Source organism: Ambystoma mexicanum, chromosome 7q (assembly GCF_040938575.1).
Source record: "Ambystoma mexicanum isolate Mex_15411 chromosome 7q, UKY_AmexF1_1, whole genome shotgun sequence".
In the NCBI taxonomy this organism is placed as follows: Eukaryota; Metazoa; Chordata; class Amphibia; order Caudata; family Ambystomatidae; genus Ambystoma; species Ambystoma mexicanum.
In genome coordinates this window covers 1,020,961,364-1,020,982,676 of record NC_090941.1, presented here as the reverse complement: position 1 = coordinate 1,020,982,676, position 21,313 = coordinate 1,020,961,364, and the positions used below count along the sequence as shown (strand labels likewise).

The 21,313-nt window shown below is 45.7% G+C and overlaps 1 protein-coding gene across 1 annotated transcript in view; it reads right to left on the bottom strand.

The window, feature by feature from the left end:
* CLPB (ClpB family mitochondrial disaggregase) overlaps positions 1–21,313 on the bottom strand; it is a 1,931,888-nt gene that overhangs the window by 1,455,700 nt on the left and 454,875 nt on the right. The window lies entirely within an intron of this gene.

Sequence of the window (21,313 nt, the reverse complement as noted above, 5' to 3'; positions counted from 1 at the left end):
TATAAGGAATGAAGCTATCTAAGCAGCCCTGACATATTTCTTTATCCAATTCCTCTTCAAGCGGTAACTTAGAAAGGCAGATTGTCATGTTGTTACTACACCGCTTTATCTTTTCCACTTCCACATATTCCTGAAACTTGAGAGCTAGTCTTGGCACCCAGTGTGTGATTTAAGACTTTCCTTTAAACGCACAATGGACTTCTACAGTGCATAAGACACATGAACTTGCCCATATACAATGCCTGCAGTCATTGACACCTGTCAGGCCTGTGGGATCAACAAAGGATTCAAAGTCAAGTATATGATGCGAGGGTTTTTATTACAAATAACAGAACGCTAAGGGATTAGGTTTAACAGAGGTCACTTATTAAGAATTCAGCACAACATGAACACATGAGACTTCTCTACAAGACCTTTGTCCTCAGTCCTTCCCTCTCACTTTTAGACTCTTCCTTCCTGATTTACAAAAAGTCACTCAGTCTTTGGGGTTTATTGCCCTGCAATTCTTTCTTGGCTGCTGAGGTCATTGTTTGGCTTTCGAAAAAGTGCCCAAGACGTCTCAATTTTCCTCACACAAACCGGCACCACAAGGCCTAGGTCCTTGGGTTGCCTACACAGGGGCCAGACATCAGACTACATTTTTTCTCCAAGATCGATTTGGGTCCTGGTGTTTATTTTGGCATTTAGGGAGCGCCAACCTGATCAGACAAAATGGTATACGGAGTGCTATACAGCAATAGAAATACACAATCAAGAAACATGAAAAGTAATTTAACAAAAATGATGGTAAATACCAGAAGATTTGAAGGAAACAAACATATCTGATTTTTAAAAACACAGTTCAAAGAAGAGATGGGGTTGCAAACATGTCGTAAATTGTAGGCGGATTCTGCTGTGCAAATAAAAATAGGTAGACTAGTTCAAAATGTCAGAGCACTTCTGGAGAGGGCCTGTTTGAGAGTGGGTTTTCTTCACTTTAGGAAGAATTATCAAAAACTCTCTGTTGCTAGAGTTCCTATTTTTTCCTAGATCACAAATGTAATCTAATAAGGAAAGTACGAGGGCTAACCTAAACGAAGTGCATGGTTTCAGTATAGGTGTGTAACAGCATCACATTTTCGGGCCCATGCAAACAATATTGCAGCAGCATGAAATGCTATTTTTAGGGGTCTTAAAGTAGACTCATGTATCCAATCAAAATTGTATTCTCACTATCAACATGAGATAAAAACAAGGATTGAAAAAGGGAGATTGAAAATTAGAGGGAAGGACGCTTTGGGTCTCATTCAGAGTTTGCCAGAGTGGTAAAAAAGTGGTGGTAATAATTCTGTTACCCACCCTTCTTTCGGCATTAACAGATTACTGCTGTTTTTACTGCTCTGCTGGAGATAAATCCTCCACTTTAACGCCAAAATCCATCAATAATTCTGCCAAGAACCCCATGAAGTCCTATGGAGTCCAAAAATGGGGACTAACATCACCTTACCACCACTTGTAATCCCGTGGTAAACCCACAGGACCAAGTGACGGTAACTGATGTTGGCTGTAATTCAGCAGGATTACCTCCAAATTACTGACAAACTCAGAATGAGGCCCTTCGATTTTACAAAGCAGGCACAATTGATAGTAGATTAAGTGAACGTTCTTGTTTCCATAAGAATTCAAAGAGGGTTTTGAATTAAGAATAAGAAATCCTAGGGATTTACCAGAGGTTTATTACCAGAATCAAAGGTTTCAGATTTCAAGATTTTATTTGCACCAAGCCATACAAATTCTGGCTTTGAATTATTGATTTTTAGACATACTGATACATTCAATGTCTGATAAAATATCTTTATTGGAAGACACTTGCGATTTTGATTGTCAATCACATACTGATGGACACCTAAGCACTAGATCCACCAGCAGCGTTTCCATATACAAATTTAAAAAGAATGGGTGAAAAAGTTGAGGATGAATTTATCTTCCCGATTTTGACAATTTGATGTCTGTACCAGTTTACAACTATTCCTCCATCCCCATGCGTCTTGAGAGAATGTTAAGTAGGGCAAAATGGTCCAGAGTGCCAAATGCCCCTGACAGATATAACAGTATCATAAGGCAGGCAGTACCTCCTTCAGAAATGTGCAAAATATCATCTAGTAACTAAACAGTGTCAGTTTTGGTGCTAGGATTTACTCTAAAACCCAATAGATAGGGTTGGAGCAAGTTTTCCTTAAGAATTGTGAGGAGCCAGGAATGAGACACGGACACAGAGGACTTAAGTTTGCTGCCATGAACCTTTATTCAAATAAAAATGGGTTGGAAAATGTCTTAGTGTCCCTACTCTAGGAAGTATTTTCTCTCCCTCAACCAAAACTAAGGGTCTGTACAATGTCAAGATGTCCAAAGCAAACTGTCGTGTCTCCGAATTTCTATCCTCGCCCTTACATTCTAAAAGTAACTGGAAGGTGCTAATGGTAATGTCTCTGATCTTCAAAGGTGCGCAAATGTTCAAGTTCAAAAGAAATATATATATATACATGTACTTCAACACAAAAGGATAATGTTCACAGTCCCAGGGGATGGCTCCCTTCCCCAGGTTTCTCTTCAAGATATCTCTTCTGACCCTCCCCTCAGGTCCAAGGACTACTCCTTCCACACTGACGTGGGGGGTCCTTCCGAAAAGGTATAATGAAGTGATTTCCATCCCTCAATAGTTGGTTTTAATGAAATCTGGAACTGTTCCCTCACATCCATTCCTTTTTTCTTTTTGTACTCATCCCCCCCACCCCTCAGGTGGGGACATATCCTTTGTCAGTCTAGAAATATGGATGCCTCTACTTTGGGACCGCAAACGCATTTTGGAGGCCGTGGGCCAACCGTCTCATGCACGATATGACAGAATATAGGTTTTCAAGTTTGCCAATGAACAGCCATTTTGATGTAACAAGAATCGCCATTCTGTTTTCTAACCATTGCTCATTGCTTTCTGTTCCCATTGCTTCGCAGTATATTTTCCGCTTAGACTGCTCGACTATAAAACATTGTTGTCTGTATGTGAAAAGGACAAGGCCGCTGGGCCGAGAGGATAACAAGAGTTCGCTGAAACACAAACGTAGGCAGCGCCAGGAAGAATGCCCGGCTCCCTCCCGAATGTAGCCTTGAAACAGAGCTGCAGGGCATTTAATAATTTCACAGCTGCCAGCCAGTCTCGTTATATGGTAGAATATGTTAGAATACCGCTAAAGGCTTGAATTATGCTTTTCTTACGACCCCCTTTGCTGAGCCCGCTAGAGCGTGTCGGCTCACAGGACGCGAATAGCACCTAATAGATAGCAAGGTCCGGAATGCAACTCTTCCCCCCCCCCGTATGTAGCTCGCTTCCAAGAACAGAAGCGCTGTGTTCCATTCAACAACTGAAAGATGCCTTCGCACTCACAAATTGCAAATTGTTACTAGAATAGATGTTTGAAGGTGTCATAGTAGTCGGAGATGTCCATCATCACACCAAGTTCAAAGAAACCCAATAAAGGGGGGTGTTAAAAATGTCATAGCTGATTGTTTGATATGCATTTTATATATATGTAACTGATGTACGTAATTCACTCTCTTGCGTCCCTCGAGGTCTAGAGATACACGTTGCGGGGCGTGAGACCGAGTTGGCCAACTGAGACTTTTGCTTTGCAATAAACCCTAGCTTTGGGAATACAACCTTGTGTCTGACGTATCTATCGTGTGTGGTGACTCGCCTTGTTTCTATAGACGTCAGGGTCTCCTAGGGGCCCCTTTCAAGATGGCGCCCGAATAGGGACCCTCCCCCACTTGTTCCATCGCATAACGTTGTAATTGTGTAAGACAGAGAACGGCGTGACGGGACGATCGAGCCGGGATCAAAAGGTGTTCACGGCGCCCTATAAAAGTGATGAGATTCTTTTGCAGATCTGCACACATCTGATCCCTGATCCACGTGCCTGGCTAGAGAACAAGGAGGTGAGGGTCCCGAAACAAGACGGAAGCCAAGAAACTCAGACACGACGTCCTTTGGTGCGTCAGTATACAGACGAGTTGATTTATCAGGTGAGTCATTCCTCGATTCAAAGTATCCTGATATTGGTTGAGAGTTGACTTTGCAAAATCAAACGCCCTAGGTAAGGTTGATTAACCAGGGGGAAGGTTGAAACATGCCTGGGGTATTGTCCACCTTAGCAGGGTATTTCCGCTGTGATAGACAATCTTTGGAAGATGGCCAAATTGTACCACCTGGGGGAACGCCGGCGTATGAGATGTATGTGAAGTATGGAGTGGGAGAGATAATATTCTGTGAGACTTGGCATAGGCAAACCAGAAAGCAACAAGACCATCAGTGGCCGATTAATGGTAGTTTTGAGATAGCGAGGATAGACAACCTGGAAAGGGTGTTGATAAGAAAGAAAGCGCGTCCTGCAGCATTTGAGACTATTAAAGACTGGAGAAAGGAAGCAATGCTCTGATTTAAAAGCAGAGCAAAGCATGCACGCAGGCATAAATCGAAAGGTGAAGTAGCGGAAGAGTAAGAAGAGGAGGAGTGGGCTGAGAGTCTAAGAAGGGCAGGTAGGCGTGACCAGTTGAATATAGAAAAGATATACCCACAACGAGAATTACACATACCAGATGAATTGATAGAAAATATATTGACCCATACAAAACAAGGCCCAAGATCAGAAGTAAGACCAGACACGTCAGTAGCTATTGCCCAGACCCCGCCCGTAGCTCAAGCTCCCCCTCCGGTAGCTCAAGCCCTCCCACAGCCACAGACCGCGCGCGTAGCCAATCAGGCCCACAACAGACACTCCCTGTTCCCATTGTCCCATCCGCACCTCCCGCCTCAGGATCAGACTCAGTACTGTCCGTTCCTCCCGTAGAAATGAGAGTCGGGAATGAGGAGCACCGCTTTCTTGTAGATACAGGAGCACAGAAGTGTTCAACAGACCATCACTTGGTTCCGGATATACCACTGTCAGGGCAAAAGAATATTTCCGTAGGGTTCGCAGGTACACCAGTCATAAACCCAGTGTCCAAACCAGTCCCAGTTACCATAGGACCGTTTACTGAACATTGTCCTTTCCTTTTAACAGAAAAATGTGGGGAGAATTTGGTGGGATTAAACTTGTTGAAAAAACTAGGTTCTGTTATACATTGCACGGCAGACGGAGTGTTTCTAACGATATGGCCACACGATGCCCCTGTGTCAGAATTCATGTCCGAAGCGTTACCAGGGGAACTAAGTAAAGTACCAACCTGCATATGGGCAATGCATGACAATGATGTAGAATGTTTAAAGACAGAGCCAGTAAAGATCATTTTGAAAGAAGGTGTTACCCTACCGCGAATACCCCAATACAAAATTTCGGCTGAAGGTGAGAAAGGACTGAAGAGTATTGTTACAGATTTGGTGAAATTAGCGATAATCGAGGAAATTACAGGCAGTACATGCAACAGCCCGATTCGTCCGGTTTATAAAACAGGAGGTAATGAGGTACCTTACTGTTTCATTATTGATCTACGCGCATTGAATAAGGTAGTAGATCCACAATTTCCTCTAGTGCCAGACGACACTACAATATTGACAATGATACCAGTTTCAGCAGAATATTTTAGTGTAGTAGATTTGAAAAACGCGTTCTTCAGTATTCCAGTGGACAAGGACAGCAGATATTTGTTCGCGTTCACATTAGGAGGACGATCATTTACATTTAGACGGATTCCGCAAGGTTACACGGAAAGTCCAAGTATTTACAGTAGAGCATTAAAGGAGCAGCTAGACATGCTGGAATTACCCGTGGGTTGTGTACTCTTGCAATACATAGACAATCTACTGCTAGCTGCAGACACAGAGGAGATTTGTAAAGAAAGCACTGTATTACTACTGTCACACCTAGCGGCACATGGCCATTAAGCTAGTTTGAAGAAATTTCAGTATAATCGAAAGTAGGGAGAAGACTAACGCCAGAACGCATAGAAAGTATTTCTTGTATGCCTATTCCAAAGACACAAAAAGGAGTAGAGTCATAATAGGCATGGCTTCATATTGCCGACAATGGATTGGTAATTTTGCGTTAATTGTGAAGCCGTTGGTGAATTTAACTAGGAAGGATGCGGTTATGCCTTTGCAATGGGATGAGGAATGTCAGAAAGCATTTGATGGATTGAAAACTGCATTATGCTCGGCTACAGTTTTGGGTACGCCGAACTATGAGACAATTTTTAGACTATTTGTGTGTGAAAGTGAAGGATGTGCATTGGCGGTTTTGACACAGGAACAAGGTGGAAGAAATAGGCCGTGCGGCTATTTTTCTTCTGCGCTGGACCCTGTAGCGCGCGCACTACAACAATGTTTGCGATCTGTCGCGGCGGTTGCTGCGTCAGTGAAACAAACGGAAGGGATGGTATTGGGGCACACTTTAAATTTGATGGTGCCACATGCCATAGACGTTCTATTAAATAGGACACAGACGCAACACCTCATCTCTGCTAGATTGACAAGATATGAGATTATCTTGTTTGCGCCCCATATCCAAATTATGAGGTGTAGCGCTTTGAATCCTGCAGAATTAATGCCACCAACCATAAAAGAAATTGGGAAGAATGAATCACCCCCCCCACGATTGCTTAATGGTCACTGACGAAGAAACTAAGGGGAGAGTTGATATAAGTCATATCCCACAGAAAGAGCCAGATGGAGAGTTATTTTGTGACGGCTCGTGTTTTAAATTACCAGATGGCACGACAACTGCTGCATACGCTATCACTACCCTAGAGAGCGTTGTAGAAGGCAAAAGAATTCCCTATAATTCAGCACAAGCCGCAGAAATAATATCATTAACCAGAGCCTGCGAGATTTCTGAAAATTTGAATGTGAATATATATACCGATAGTCAGTATGCTTTTGGAGTGGTTCATAATTTTGGTCAACTCTGGTCTGAGAGAGGGTTTTTGACATCACATGGCGCCAGAATTCAACATGGCCCTTTGATTGTACGATTGCTGTCTGCACTCACGTTTCCAAAGCGCCTAGCAATAGTGAAATGCGAGGCACATAAAAAAGTAACATGCAAAGTAGGAGAGGGAAACGCATTTGCAGACAGAATTGCGAAACAAACTGCCACTGATTTGAATACCAAAATGATGACGGTTCAGAGGAAGTACCCTGTATGATAGAAGATGGAGTTGTCACTGTCAAAGAAATGCAGGCCGAGGCTACGGCCAATGAAATACAGGGGTGGGCAGAGGGATCTGCTCAGTTGGATCTGGAGGGTTGTTGGGTGGACAAGGGAACTAGAAACTGGATGTTGCCAAATTCGTACGTGACTGCAAAGGTCACAATGGCCCACAGCCCTACGCACATCTGTGCGAAGAAAATAATACAGCACCTTTCTGCAGTTTGGCAGAATGTAAACATAAAAAAGAATGCAGAGAGGTTGGTGCAGAACTGTATCACGTGTTTGCAACACAATGTAGGGAAGGGAACAGTGACTCCCACGGGCAGTTTTGGCCCGCCCTCCATGCCATTTGAGGTAATTCATTTTGATTTTATAGAGATGGAGAGGTGCCAAAACTTAAAATACATCTTGGTGGTGATCTGTGCATTCAGTAAGTGGGTGGAGGCATATCCCTTGAAGGACTGCACAGCAATGAGCACGGCAAAAGTAATGTTGAAGGAGTACTTTTCCAGATTTGGCTTGCCCCGTGTCCTATGGTCTGATAATGGACCACATTTTGTGGGTGCAGTGGTATTACAGATATGTGCTGGTCTTCTGATTGATAAGAGATTCCATAGTTCAAGGCATCCGAGTTCTGCCAGTCTTGTGGAGAGGCACAACGGGATTCTTAAATCAAAGATTAGCAAGATTTGTGCGGGAAGCAAGTTGAGTTGGGTGGATGCATTAACAATAGCACTATTATGCATGCGTACGTCTGTACAGGCTAAAACTGGGCTCTCCCCGTACAAGATCGTGATGGGGAGGCCGGCAAATGTTTGGTCGCACCTCAGCCAAAACGACTTAGTGAGATAGAACAACCTGTGCTTAGGACTTATTGTGGCCTTTTAATGCAGAAATTGCGTTTGATTCATCAGCAGGTGCAGGAGGCATTACCAGTGAGATACAGCGGTCCGGGGCACGCGCTGGAGCCAGGAGACTGGGTGCTGCTAAAGAACTTTGAAAGAAAGTCATCATTAGCACCCAGGTGGCGCGGGCCCCATCAAGTACTTTTGGCGACGCAGACGGCAATACGGGTGGATGGAAAAGGTCGTGGATCCATGCCACCCATGCCAAGAAGATTCCAACTGCACTGAAAGACTTGCCTGAGACTGATGACCGGAAAGAGACAGCGGTCCCAGAAATGAAAGAAACTGTTGCCAGTAAGCAGCCACCTAATCTGCCAAAACGAGAAGTGAAACTCAAAACAAATCCTGAGACGATTGCCAAAGAGGGGGAAGGGCAAAGAGTGCCCCAACGTTGCCCAGCAGAATCGACATCACTGCTGACCGACGAGAAAACTGCCTTGCAAATACCAGCAGAAACAAATCGTGTACCCCTTTGGCGCCCAACAGCACTTGCCAGCACGCCAAAAAAACGGATCTGCATCATTGGCACGGCACACACCAGCACCTGCAGTAGCGCCACAGGCTGACTTTGAGCCTGAATCTGGAAGTGCAACGGCACTGGTCACGGATCATACAATACCAGGAGCAAGGCGATACAACTTGCGGCCTCGGAAGACAAAGTGATCCGCAGTTCTTTTTGGTGTTTATGTCAACCTCTGGTTCAGCTCATGGACGGAGAAGGAACCAGAGGTGTAGAGGAGAGAAGCGTGAGAATTGTGCAAGTCGGACAATTCAAGACTCGCGGCTCCTCGGTGCGATCTTAAAAAGTACATGTGTCCGGAACCAGAGCGGACAAGCTGGGCGCACATGATACTAAGGCGATAAGATAACTGATCAAAGGTCCTCTGAGCAGTATAAGAAAGGATAAGTGATCTCGCCTAAAAACGAATAATCAAATCCAGGCTAAAAAGGACAGGCAGAACTGAACTGTGACAATTCCATTGAACTTATTAACATCAGAGCAAGCGCGACGAAGAGAGATATCCACAACGAACTGTGATAAGAAAGAAGGACGACGAGAAACATGCCGGGACCGGTTCCCGCCTCCTCCTGCACCACCATCGCTGAGAATGAGTCAATTATAAAGACTGTAAGCTTAAGAAAAACGCATGGTAAAACAAATTGTATGCTGGTACTGACAACAATAATATGCTTTATGAGCGTGATAGCACCAATATCGACAGCCCTAATATTATGGTGGGTAGAAACAATACACACATTAGAAATGTTTTTACCAATAATTAATATATCCACTACTGAAAGCCCGGTTCAGGTGATCACTTATACCCTGCACCCAATGGAAGAAAGACACAGGGAAGGTTTTGGAAATAACACTTTACTGTTGATCATGAACATGACACATGCAATTCTGAAGAAAACAAATTGCTGGGTATGTGCCCATTTACCACAGCATGCTGGGAAAGGAATAGGGTGGTATGTGCAGCCACTACCATTAAGTTCTGCATGTAGTGCATGTTTAGGTGCAATGTTCTATGGGAAATGGAATGAGAGTAATACGGGTCAATTAGACAGAACCATCATGAATGAGTTTGAGGAGATAATAATGAAGCCTGTGGGTTGTTCCATTTTCCATAAAGCACAAGTAATAGCCCCAGAGCCTACGAGGAAAAGTACATGAAAAATAACACGACAAAATAGACGAGATAGATTGTCCCCACCAGAAAAAACATCTCCAATGACGTTTCGTGTAAGAACAGAAGGGGACAAAGATGCAATTCCCCCATCTTACACAGTGAATTATAGCCCAAGAACTGTCCCGTTTTGTCTAAAAAAGAAAGGCTCTTTTTCAGTCGGAACATATACTGGTTGCATGAATACAGGGGTATTAAAATGGGAAATAGAACCAGTATACGTAGGTGATCCAGTTTATTTTATATGTGGAGAGAAAGCATATCCTTGGCTGCCCAGAAACTGGGGAGGTACATGTTACCTAGGGCTACTGTTCCCAGAAGTATTCCTCTTAGAAACAGCAGCCATGGTCAGATTATCCAGAACTAGAGTCAAAAGGACTGACAAGGGTGTTTTAATAGCAACTGATGTAGCAAAATCATTTATTCCATTCTTAGGACAGATAGTGAACTCCTATAATATAAGGCAACTGTCCAGAGTCCTAAAAAATACAATAAACACAACAACAGATATATTATTTAACATGACGTTGGAAGAAAGAGGAATCAGGTTAATGACGCTGCAAAATAGATTGGCTCTCGATGTGATCCTGGTTGATCGTGGGGGAATTTGCAAAATAGTGGGATCAGCATGTTGCGTTTATGTCGATGACTGTTCCCCCACGATCTTTGAAGCAATAAAAAAAATTCACTTCCTAAGCTCTGAACTCCCTACTGGAGAAGGGAGCTGGGGAATAGGATCTTGGTTTTGGGGAATACTACATTCTTGGGGATGGAAGTTGATCTCAATATTAGTAATGGTGTTTGGAATATTCCTAACGTGCTGTTGTTGTATACATTGTTTACCCATAGTTTGCGCTGAGGTAACTGAGGGATGTACGGAAGGATGTATGCATATGATGACAAAGAAAAAACAACCTCATGATCGAACTGACCCAGACCCAAGTGAGATAAGAGCAGTAAAAGAGTTGATGGCAATAGATATTGATGAAGACAATGATGTCTACGATAGCATGCAAAATTCAGACAAAAGTACTTCAGATTCATCATCACTAGAGGAGGTTTCAATAAATAGATGAGACGTTTGGCATACGACCAAAGGAGGGTTTGTCAGTCTAGAAGAACAAGTTACTTCTTACCTTGTAACGTTCTTTCGACGGGATGTTCCTCCGATGTATTCCTTATCTTTGATAATACGTTTCCAGCTTGCTGGCCTCAGAAATTTTTTCTCTGTAGAGGGCGCTGCGCGTCGACGTCCGCCGAGTCGATGTCCCTCGACGGCCACCGTATCGGCGCCGACATCACCATGCCCATAAATAGCCACGCGCGGCGTCCATTGCTCAGTTCCGTTTTGTAGCATAAGATAAGTGATGCCTGAATTGGTTATTGACCTTGAAGGACGTAAGCTGCAACCACAAGGGAAGTATTACTGCAGGGATGGATGGGAGGGGCGATAAGGAATACGTCGGAGGAACATCCCGTCGAAAGAAGGTTACAAGGTAAGAAGTAACTTGTTCTCGAAGGGATTGTGTCCTCCGACGTATTCCTTATCTTTGATAGACTCCCATTGCAGTGGCATGTAATTGGAGGTGGGAGTAAGAATGTTATGTATCCCTTTAGGGATGGACCGAATGTAATACGGCCTTGCCAAATCTGGTCTCTTGACTAGTGAAGGAATCCAGGTTGTAAAATTTTGTGAATGTATGTGCGGACGACCATGTGGCAGCCGCACATATGTCTCTGACCGGTACCCCTCTTTGAAGAGCCGAAGAGGCTGCGATACCCCTGGTTGAATGAGCCCTAAGATTTTGGGGTGGCTCTTTCCCTGCCAGTTTGTAACATTCCAAAATGGCCAAAATAATCCACCTGGAAATGGTTTGTTTTGTTATGGGTAGTCCCAACTTGTGACCCGAGTATCCTACAAACAGTTGGTCTGCTTGCCTGATCCTAGCCATTCTGTTGATGTAAAAGCTTAGAGCTTGCCTTGGGTCCAGCCTATGTAGCATTTCTTCCTCTTTCCCCGGATGGGGAGGAGGGTAGAACGAAGTTAAGGTAATTTTCTGAGTAATATGAAATTCAGAAAGCACCTTCGGGAGGGAATTAGGCTTCACCTGTAGGACAACTTTGTCCTTGTGGAAAATTGTATGTGGGGTTTTACAGGAGAGAGCTTGTAGCTCGCTCACCCTCCTAGCAGATGTTAGTGCTACCAATAGGACAGTTTTAAGCGTGAGAAATCTCAGCGAACAAGAGTGAAGTGGTTCGAATGGAGTGCCCATTAGGAAGTTTAAGACAAAGTCCCATAAGGGAACCTGGAATGGTTTTGGAGGATAAACATTAGTTAATCCTTTGAGAAATTGTATCACAAGAGGTAGTTTGAAATACGAGGGTTCCCCCGCAGTGCGCTTGAAGATTGAAAGCGCTGCGAGATAGCCTTTTACAGTGCCAACTTGAAGGCCTGAGTTTGCCAAGTAGAGTAAAAACGATAACACCGTTGGTGTACCACATGAAATAGGGTCGATATTCTTTACCCTACACCAGCTGCAAAATTTGTTCCAACGGCAGCGGTATAAAGACTTTGTTGCTGGCCTCCTGGCCGAAAACAACACCTCCATGATGTCATCAGGGAGATCCCAATCCTTGTACCTCACCCTTTCAGAAGCCAAGCGTGAAGGTTGAGGGTTCTGGTGCCTGGATGGAGAACCTGACCTCCCTTCTGCGAGAGAAGATTCTCTTTGACTGGAAGACGGATTGGAGGGCAGATGGACATATCTAGAAGGTCCGGGTACCACGTTCTCCTGGCAATTAGGATCATGGTTTTCCGGAATCTTCTCAATCTCCTGATCATTTGAGGAATAACAGGGACTGGTGGAAATGCGTAAAGGAGTGGAAACTCCCAGTCCACTACGAACGCGTCTCCCAGAGCTCCTCTCGGGGGAAATTACCTTGAACAGAACAGATCGCACTTCCTGTTGGTGCTTGTGGCAAACAGATCCACCTGAGGAGTTCCCCAAAGGGCGAAGATCTCTTGAAGGACTTCCTGAGCTAGCTCCCACTCGTGGGAGACTGTGCTCTGCCTGCTCAGAGCGTCTGCTGTCAAGTTCTTTTCTCCGGCTAGGTGGACTGCCGATAGAGAGATTCCTTCCCGAATTGCCAAAAACCAGACCTGCATTGCCTCTCTGCACAGTGGCAGTGACCCTACGTCTCCTCTTTTGTTGAGGTAGTGCATGGCCACCGTGTTGTCCGTCATTATCAGGACATTTCTCCCCTGTTCTAATGGCAGGAAAGCTTTCAGCGCTAGTCTGATCGACCTCAGCTCCAATAGGTTGATGTGTAGTCTGGAATCCGATGGAGACCATCGACCGCTGATGGTCAAGTCGTTGGCATGGGCTCCCCACCCCGTGAGTGAGGCGTCTGTGACTACTGTTATCCCCGGCCATGGTTGCCAAAACAGTTCTCCTTTCAAGATGTTCTCTGGATAGGCCCACCATTGAAGGTTGCGGGCTACTTTGTCCGGAATCCGGAGGAGATCTGTCATTCTCCCTGAGAATTGCGACCACTGAGTTCTCAGTGCCCACTGAAGAGATCTCATTCTCAGGCGAGCCTCTGGCACAAGGAAGAAGCAGGATGCCATGAGGCCTAGCAACCTCAAAAATTCGAAGGCTGGGAGACGTTGGGCATTTTGAAACTTGTTGAACATCTGCAGAATATCTTGAGCCCTCACCTCTGGTGGCAAGGCTTTTCCCAGGGAAGTGTCCAGGACCGCTCCAATGAATTGGAGTCTCTGTGATGGTATCATCTGTGACTTCTTTAAACTGATGGAGAAGCCCAGTTTGTGAAGGAAGTGGCAGACATAATCTAACTGGATCTAAGCTTGTTCCAAAGATACAGCCCTGTTCAGCCAATCGTCCAGGTAGGGGTATACGTGGATCCCTTCCCTCCTTAGACTCGATGCCACTACCGACATTAGCTTGGTGAAGACCCTCGGGCGGAGGTCAGCCCAAATGGCAGAACTCGAAATTGATAATGAGAGTCGCCAATTGCGAACCTCAGTATTTCCTGTGTTTGGGATCGATTGGCACATGGAAATAAGCATCCTGAAGGTCCATAGATACCAGCCAGTCCTGGAGCTGGAGGGCCTGAAGGATCTGAGAGAGAGTTACCATCTTGAACTTGTCCTTACTGAGGAACTTGTTCAATTCTCGTAAGTCCAGGATGGGTCTCAGTCCTCCGTCCTTCTTTGGTATGAGAAAGTAGGGAGAGTACCAGCCCTTGTTCCTGTCCGCTACAGGTACCGGTTCTATGGCACCTTTCTCTAGCAGGTCTATAATTTCCTGCAAGAGGAGCGGATCTGGAACTTTTAGAGAGCTGTTCCCCGGTGGATGACTCTGAGGGATGTGTAGAAAGGGTAGGCAGTAACCCTGGGCAACTGTCTCCAATGCCCAAGCATCTGACGTTATAGCCTGCCATTCCGTCAGATGGTGAGTTAACCTGCCCCCTACAGGTGTCGTGTGTGGAAAGACCAACAAGCAGGAGACCGAGTAAAAATACTAGGTCACGCAGCCGCTCTCAACAAAAGCCCAGAAAAGGGCGTCACGTTATAAAGTTCAAGAGGTTTTGTTATATCCGTAGGTATTTAGATTCTCAAAAGAATAAATGCAATGAGTCATCCGTTGGCTTTTCAAGAATTTTTGGTTTATCCAGAAGATAAATATAGCTGTCACTAATACTTTCTTAGTGAGAGGGGAGTGAACCGCAACACATATGTACAAAAGACTAGGGCCAATGAATTTCGGAATTTCCTTCTTCAGGGCCAGTCTGTTACATTTACACACAGAGTACAGCACAAATATTAGCATAATTACATGAAAATATCAAATGTTTAACACATACCCATCAGGGGAAAGTTCCATGGTGCAAGCACAAATATAGAATAAAAGGAAAAATAAACAGAAATGAGTGAGATGAAACTAAGAGTGAACAGAAAACAATGCGGATAGGATGTAGCAATATCACCTTATAGGTTTTGCAAAAGAGGAAACAAGCACTGTAGCTAAGGTGCCTAAGAAGACAGCGTTGTGGCGTGCATATAGCCGCCTTGGAGTCACACAGATCGCGTGGTCTAAAAGAGAGGAGTGGATCACGGTAAGTATAGTAATTGGGCTGTGGTATACACAGTATGTGGCTGGTCGCAATAGAATAACTTACCTCCGTGAACACGGAGCACGGGGGTCCTTCCGCGTGTGGGAGCCGATTCTGAGTAGCAGAACGGCGTGTTTGGGCGGTTGCCTAGGCAACCATTACTTAAATGGACACATGGGCATCACGGCTCTATTAGGTAGCCGAAGGACCCAAACCTACAGTGCAAACCAGGGTAAAGTCCGCACTGGTTGAAAAAGTACACAATTACCAGGATAAACAGCATAATGTCGAACCTGAAAATGCAATTTAGGAAAAAAAAGAAAAAAAAATCAGGAAAATCATGAAAATGGAAGAAATACTCGCGGCAAAAATGTAGTCAGCTGGGAAGAGATAGCATCAAATTGTGGTATAACTTTGGTGAACCATAAATATGGGACAACCTGGTGACAAAACTGGGAGGTACATTATAGACATATGAAAATGTTGTAATACATGGGATGTAACATACAAATGACTGCATATCATCCAAATAAGACAATTTGTATTCTTAAGTAACCTCGTTGTGGCAAGTGTCGCCCAAGGGAACATAAGAATTCAGGTCTTATGGGATCAAGGATAAAGGATGCAATCAGTACATTAATAAATGAAGAGGTGGAGGGCAATACATGTAAAATAACCTTGTTGAAGTAGGTGTCGCTCAAAAGAACGACACCTTGGGTCCCAGACGTGGTCCGGGATGTACAGCGAGGCAAGTATACAAATCACATGGTCAAATAGGATCACGGTCTTGCAGGATGCAATCAGTACCTTAGTGGTAGGAGAACAACAGAGAAACTAAACCATACACAAGGCGTACATTTCACAGAGCATGTTTTTTAGACATAGCAGTGGTAATTAATTTCCTCATTCAAACCGTTAGGGACCAGACTGCTCAGTTTGTCGATCCAGAACGTTTCTCTATGGTTTAATCGTAGGCTGAGATCTTCATGGGTATTGTTTCTCATTAACACTTCCAACACCAGAAACTTAATCTGTGACAAGTTGTGATTGTTCACGGCCCAATGTCGGGCCACGGCTGAGTTTGGATTGGAATTCCGGATACAGGAACGATGTTCATTCCACCTGGTCTTTGCCGCTCTAGTGGACTGACCCACGTAGTATTTTCCTTAGGGGCATTTAATGCCATATATGATGTTGATGCTATCGCAGGTGCCGTATATTTTAAGAGTAATTTTTTGGCCTGTCCGTGGGTGGAAAACAATGTTACCTTTGATTACAGAATTACAATTTGCACAATGAAGACATGGGAATGTCCCAGTACGTTGTGTGGACAATTTTGTGTTGGGTACTCTTGTCTGAACAAGTTTGTCCCTTAAATTTCTGATTCTTTGGAAAGCAAACACAGGTGGTTAATTAAATAAGTCTTGCATTCTTGTGTCGTTTTTGAAGACATTCCAATGTTTTTTAATAGTCTTCTTGATTTTATTGCTTTGTGTGGAAAATTTAGACACATAAACAGGTGATTTCAATTCTCTAGCTGGTTTCTTTGGGGTAGAGAGAAGAGTATCACGATCAAGGATCTTAATTCTGCTGGCAGCAAGGTCCAATTCTTCTTGGTGGTAGCCCCGTTGGAGGAATTTGTCTTTCATCAAAAGTTGTTGTGTCACGCAATCTTCTGGATCGCTTACGATCCTCTTTACTCATAGGAGTTGACTATATGGCAAGCTCCTGAGTAAGCTAGGCTGATGGAAGCTCAAGCGGTGAAGCAGATTGTTGCGATCTGTAGGTTTTCGAAATAGGGTGGTTTTATAGCTTGTGTCCATCATTGTTATCTGTACATCAAGAAAGGCGATCTTGTCCTTTGAGGAATCTCTGGTGAATTGTACTCTGGGGTCAATACTGTTGATATATCCGAAGAAATCCTCAAATCGTCGTTCTGTACGTATCCACACACCAAAAATATCATCAATATATCTAGTCCACATGTGGATGTCCCTTTTCCATTCATCCTTGGTCAGTATATGGTCTATCTCGAATTTTAACATAAAACAATTAGCATATGAGGGTGCTATGGTGGCACCCATGGAGGACCCTGATGTTTGCAGATAGAATTGGTTGCAATACTGGAAATAGGAGTTCTCAGAGATGAATTGTAACAGAGTCACGATGAATTCCTTTTGTGCGCGCACCTCAGGTGCTTGCAGCAGCAACCATTCGACAGCTTCGATAGATCATGCGGTATGGAAGACTTGTGTGGAAAGACCTCAGAGTGGTTTGGGGGCGGCTGATGCAGATGCCGAGGGTAAAGAGGCACCTGCTGCTGCTGCGGCCTTAGTACCTTTGACCCGTCCACCTCGGGTGGATCTCCTTTGGCCTCTTTGAGCCGGCTGTCCTCTGCCTTTCCCGAATGTGGAATAATAGCAAAAGGACTTTCCTCTTCCAGAGGTTCCTGAGGGGCGAAAAGAAGTTTGTCGGATAGCAGCTCCTAAAGATTTTGCTGCTGCTTTAGATGTCTGCAGTTTTTCTAGACTTTCATCAGCCTTTTTTCCGAATAATGAAGAGCCGTCAAAGGGCATATTCAAAAGTCTGGCCTGTACATCTGGAGCAAAGCCAGACTTTCGCAACCACGCATGCCTGCGGATTGTTGTACTTGCCGCCATGGCCCTGCTGATACTGTCAGCGGAATTGATGCCAGTTTGAAGTGACTCGGACATGGCATCTTTGCCATCTTTATTAATGTTAAGGAAGGCTTCCTTTTCCTCTCCTTCGGGTATGCAGTCAGCCGCTGATGAAGCACACTCCCACAGTGTGTGACTGAACCTGGCGAGCGTACAGGTGGCGTTGATGGACTTCAACGCCATACTACAAGCAGAGAAGACTTTCTTTGCCATAGAATTGTACCTCTTGTCATCTCTATCCTGTGGGACAGTAGGGTAAGTGGTCCTGCTGCTTGATGAAGTTGCCGCTTGGACCACCAGGCTCTCTGGAGTCGGGTGGTTCGATAAGTATTCAGGGTCAGCAGCAGCTACCCTATACTTGGCTGATAATCTTTTATTGACAGCAGGGATAACTTCAGGAGTTTCCCAGTTAGATGCAATTTTTCTTTGTAAGGCTGTATGGAAGGGGACCACAGGATCCTCCTGTGGACCTTTGTCTAATATGTCTGTCAGGTCATCCTGTTGAAAAACAGGCGAGGGCGCAGACCAACCCATGAATTCAATAATTCATGCCATCAGGGTTCTATAGGGTGTTTCGGCATGTTCCCCTGGGTCTGGCTTAACAAAATCCACTTCTGGGGAAGTGTCCAACCCACTTGCCTCATGTAATGACTCCTGTAGGTCTTTCAACCTTCTTTCCTCAGAGGTGCAATCCTCTGAAACAGGTAGTGTGGTCCTCTGCAACTCGAAGGTTTCCTGGTCAGAATCTTCCCCTTCTTCATAAATTGAAGATAATCCAGGGTACTCTGACCTCTGAAATGGTATAAAACCCATTTCTAAGGCAGAAGGTGCCAAATTCGTCATTATTGGGCGAGAGAAAATGTCGATGTCGCCGACGCCGATGTGACAGGCTTCAAAGGTGCCGAAAAGGGCGTTGAGAAAACCGGAAGAGGCCTCGAAGAACTCGAGAGGATCGGGATCCTACTCGAGGACATCGACGACGGTCTCGGCGTCGTGCCGGAGGCTCTTGGAATTACCATTGGCTGTGGAGTAGCCGTGGTCTTCTCTTTCATCGGCATCGATGTCGGCATCGACGATGGCGTCGAGTCAATCGACCGATGCGTCGAAGAACCCTTCGATAACGGCGTTGATGGCGCCGATCCATGCATCAAAGGGATCTTCGCAACGTCGAAGACGGTGCCTTCTTACCCGATGGCCCGTGGCGCTCTTGGGTGGAATGTTTCACTGGGTGCTGCGACTCCGGCGTTTTGATTTTTTGGGTTTTTCACCCGGGGTATCACCCTCAGCTGTCTTCGAGGGGGGCGAGGCTGCTTTCTCAAAGACGCTTAACATTTTCTTCCTGAATTCCTCCCACTCAGCCTGAGAGCTGTGTTTTGTGGGGCAGGAGACCCTTTCTGGGGAAACAGAAGACGACGAGGAAGGGGATCTTCGACGTCTCTTCTTTGAGTGTCTTGATCTCGATGAATGGTGGGAGCTACTTGGAGATCTAGAATGGGAATGTTTGACGGCGAGGAGATGAATGCCTCGACTCGGCCGAAGAAACTTTCGAGGAGGTTTTGACTGACTTACCTCTCTCAAGCTTCCCCTTGCGCTCCTTCAAGGCTTTCGCCGTAATGGACATGCAGTCCTCACACTCCGAACAATGGTGCTCGGCTCCCAAGAACCACAAGTAGATCCTGTGTGGATCGGTTAGACATTTTTTTACCGCAGTCTCGACATTTTTTGAAGCCGGATCGTGGCGTTGTCGGTTCCGATGAAGATGCCATCGAGAACGAGTTGGTATATTTCGAGTAGATGTAGATTAGTTATCTGACTGAACTGAGCAATGATGTTCCGAGGCCCCACAAAGCGCGGAAAAACGGAACTGAGCAACGGATGCCGCGCGTGGCTATTTATGGGCATGGTGACGTTGGCGCCGATACGGTGGCCATCGAGGGACATCGACTCGGCAGATGTCGACGCGCAGCGCCCTCTACAGAGAAAAGATTTCCGAGGCCAGCAAGCTGGAAACGTATTATCAAAGATAAGGGATACGTCGGAGGACACAATCCCTTCGAAATATGGATATCTCTACTTTGTGACCGCAAACGCATTTTGGTGGCCGTGGGCCAACCGTCTCATGAACGATATGACAGAAGGAACAAGTTACTTACCTGTAACTGTTGTTCTCCAGCATGGGTCTGGCATGGATTCACATGCTCATGAATATTCCCCGTCGTCAGGCTGGGAATCCTCGGTAAAGAAAAAATCAGTATCAGTTTCGTTTCTGATCTGTCTTTCGTAGTAGTAACCAATCACTGATCTCTGCGTCATACTGACCACAGCCAATGACTGCCCTCTACCTAAGCCCCGCCTCTGGCAGCCATCTTCAGATTTGGTAGCACGTGAAGTGGCAGTATGACCAAGAGAAGAGCCGCAGAGGGGTAGGCGGGAGGGTTCGCATGTGAATCCATGCCAGACCCATGCTGGAGAACAACAGTTACAGGTAAGTAACTTGTTCCTTCTCCAGCATGGGGTCTGGCATGGATTCACATGCTCATGAATATAAGAATAAATAGCAGTACACACATGCACAACCACGGGGGGTGGCAAAAGGCTCAACATTAAGCAATACAAAAAACTCAACATTAAGCATCTCTTACCTCCTCACCAGGCTCACCTTAAGCAAACAGGTTGCGCAGCACTGCTTGGCCGACCCTGGACTCCTCCCTGGAATCCCGATCGACGCAGTAGAATCTCGTGAAGGTGTGCGTCGACAGATGTCCAGCAGGGGCACACCAGATAAGAACGCCGTAGTAGCAGCGATCGCTCTGGTCGAATGGGCTCTCGGACGGCCTGGCAGCGGTCGGTTAGCCAACCGGTGACAGTGCATGATGCAGCCGGAGAGCCATCTGGAAATAGAAGACTTCGAGAGAGCCTTCCCTTGATTCACAGGTCCAAAGTTCACAAACAGCTGTGATGTCCTCCGGAAACTCTTCGTGCGGTCCACGTAGAACTTCAGCGCTCTAGCCACATCTAGCGAGTGCAAAGTCCTCTCGGCCGGCGACGAAGGAGACGGGAAGAAAACAGGTAACACCAAGGGCTCGTTAAGATGGAAGTCCGACGGCACCTTGGGCACAAAGGAGGGGTGCGTCCTAAGCACCACCCTCGAGGCATGGAAAGTCAGGTACGGTGCTTTGCAGGATAGTGCCTGGATCTCTCCCACTCATCGTGCGGAGGTAATGGCCACCAGGAACGCAGTCTTCCATGACACAAACTTCATCGGTGCGGAGTGCATCGGCTCGAATGGGGCCCCATGAGCCTGGTCAGCACCACGTTAAGTTCCCACGCCGGGGCCTTCACCGGCGGGAACGACCGGAACAGTCCTTTCATAAACTCTTTTACCAGTCGATGGAACCACAGGGACGTCCGTCCTGCGGTTCTGGTATATCTGGAGATCGCCGCCAGATGAATCTTAATGGAGGCATGGGCTAGCCCAGCCTTTGCCAGCGATAGCAGGTACGGCAGCACTTGAGGGGCCGTAATCCGTAGGGGGTTGATCTTCTGTGCTCGGCACCAGATAGAGAACCTCTTCCACTTATGACCGTAGCATTTGAGAGTCGAGGATGCCCTGGCCTTTGCAAGAACCTCTCTGCAACCGGCCGGTATATCGTAGCCTCCAAACTCTAGCGCTGCAGGAGCCAAGCCTGCAGGTTCAGCGACGCCGGGTCATGGTGGAAGAT